This window comes from Aplysia californica, unplaced genomic scaffold (assembly GCF_000002075.1).
Source record: "Aplysia californica isolate F4 #8 unplaced genomic scaffold, AplCal3.0 scaffold00449, whole genome shotgun sequence".
NCBI lineage: Eukaryota > Metazoa > Mollusca > Gastropoda > Aplysiida > Aplysiidae > Aplysia > Aplysia californica.
In genome coordinates this window covers 239,745-242,342 of record NW_004797719.1, presented here as the reverse complement: position 1 = coordinate 242,342, position 2,598 = coordinate 239,745, and positions in this window count along the sequence as shown.

Genomic DNA, 2,598 nt, shown 5'->3' with positions numbered 1-2,598 from the left:
TAGATAGATAGATAGATAGATAGATAGATAGATAGATAGATAGATAGATAGATAGATAGATAGATAGATAGATAGATAGATAGATAGATAGGTACCCAAATCGGAAAAAGCAAAGAAAGCAAAAAGGAAAGAAAGGGTAAACAAATAAGTAAAGCAAGAGGGGAAAAATATATGAGAGAAAAGAGAAGGAATGAAAGAAATAAAAAGAAACTTTTTTTTCCAGTTACCCCTAATGGGATTGGAATTTCACTTCAAACCCTGAAGCCTTCTCGCTTCAGTTAGGACAAAATGCCGAGAAAGAACCCCCCTCCCACTTTTTGTTTCACTTTTTCAGAAATTAAGCAATCATTTTCTCCTACCCCACCCAAAATGGCTTTCCCCCCTCGCCCCATCAGCCAGACAAGACCCCCAACAGAAGAAAGTGTATCGCGACCTCCAGAATTACAAGGTCTTATCTCACTCACATTCATTTTTTAAATGAATAATATGTTTGAGCGCAACTTTTTCACTCGCTATATTATTAGTACCTCCCTGAACACTGACTGGTTTCGTCAGTATTGAGCATCTTATTGCAGTTCCACATATCACAGCATGCAGTTTTTTATTTTCTTTATTTAATTTAGAGCACCGTATATTTTTGTCATTCTTTCTGCAGTATGTCATTTATTATGACTTTGTACGTTTGTACGTTTTCGTCGAATGTTGTATTATGATGCAATTACATGAAGAATAAAGTTACGATGGTTTTATCTCTGGAAAAAAAGGAAGGAAAGTTCTACCTATTACGTAAAAGGATGTAGAGTGGGTACAGGGGTAGGTCCTAGATACTCTAACTAAAAAAAACTAGATTCAAGAAACTTTATCTCCAAAAACTAAATTTCCGAGTTAGGACCTTTTTGTTCTGGAGTCCCGGTATCACACACCGGGCCCTGCCTGCCGGGAAAATACTTCAATATTGTGGTTTGCCTTAACTTACCTCGTGAAAAACTCGAGTTGACGTATAAGAAACAGATGGCTTGAAAAGGCTTGCTTTTACTACCAGGCCCAGCCTCCTGGTGGGGTTTTTAGTGGCGAAGGCTGAAATAAACCTTTCGCTGCTGGTTAAAGATGTTGCTGTTGTTGTTGATTATGGTGGTGGTCATGGTGGTGGTGGTGGTCGTCGTCGTCGTCGTCTTAGCGATGGTGATGGTCGTGTTTTTGTGGTAGAATTGCTGTTGCAGGTTATTTTTTATTTCTTTTCGATGATTTCGTGGGTGGTTGGCGGGTGCTGTGGTGTGGTTTGTTCCACATTTCCTATCAAAACATAGTCCACTATCATGATTTCCTCCTTTTTTTTCTTTGTATAAAACTGTCCAGTAACGCCCTTAATCTTCAGCACTTGTATGAAGTATTTTGTCTTGCAAGCAATAATAATAAATGATAGAAAGCATTTGTAAAGCGCAAATTCCCGCTCAACAGCTAGCTCTATGCTCATTACAATCCGTATTATTACCCCAACAGACCTGATAGCATTTTGAAACAATCTCAACTTACTACGAAGCGTACAGTACAAGCTGCCATTTTTATGAGCGATAGAACACTAAGATACTGACAATACTCTTACTAAACTAAAACTTACAAGTGTTTCGATGATTTCTCCTCACTCTCGTCTTTTTCTTTGCCTTAATCATATGTGTCAAGTTATACGTACTTACTAACTTATTCTCTCCCTATACCATAAGGTACATAAGGCGGAAATCAGTCGATCCACATGTCTGTCCATAGCTTAGAACATGCCTTAAATATCTCCATGATCATTCTCCTTTTCATGGTCGTGTTGATACATGTATCTTCAATTCAAGCTCTTTCAAACACTTCGTTATTTCCAGTAAATTCGTTCCATTTTATTAACAAAATTCTTCGTAAGCATATTTTTGTTTCAAAAACTTTAAAATGTTTGTTGAATTGGGTATTTTTATATTTTGTAGGTTGTTGTTTTTTTTTGTTGGTTGTTTTTTTTAAAAAGTAAGTTATGGTGATATTAAATAAACATAGAGAGTGGAACGTACGGGAGAAGATGGACGAAGGGTGGTTCGATGAAACCACTGGTAGTTCTTACGCGTTTACCACCTTTGTGTGCTTCCTGCGTGTGTGTACCGGTGTCTGTCGTGGAGTGGTTAGTCGCTTCACTGTCGCACGTAGGAGACCTAAGTTCAGTTCCCAAGAAGGCAGAAGTTTTGTGATAGTGCGCGTCACAATTAAGTCCCGTGAGCAGAAACTGTCGTTAGCACAAGTCGCTGGAATTAAACAGCGGTTGAGACTAAAGACCGTTGGGGGAGGAGGCACATTTTATTTCATTCAACTATTTTCCAATTTATTTTTTTAAATTTTGATTTATTTAGAGGAGACGGGATTTCATTGTATTCCTTTGTTTTAAATAATATATTTTTTTAAATGTTCTTTTCTTTTCTTTTTTTTCGGCGGTGGAAGTAATGATAACAGAGAGAACAGAGACTTGCGGGATTTTTTTTTTCTATGGCAACAAACGCATTATTGTCAATAGTTCCATTCCAGATTGTCTTAAATATGTCATCAGTCAATACCGACGTATGTGGTGTA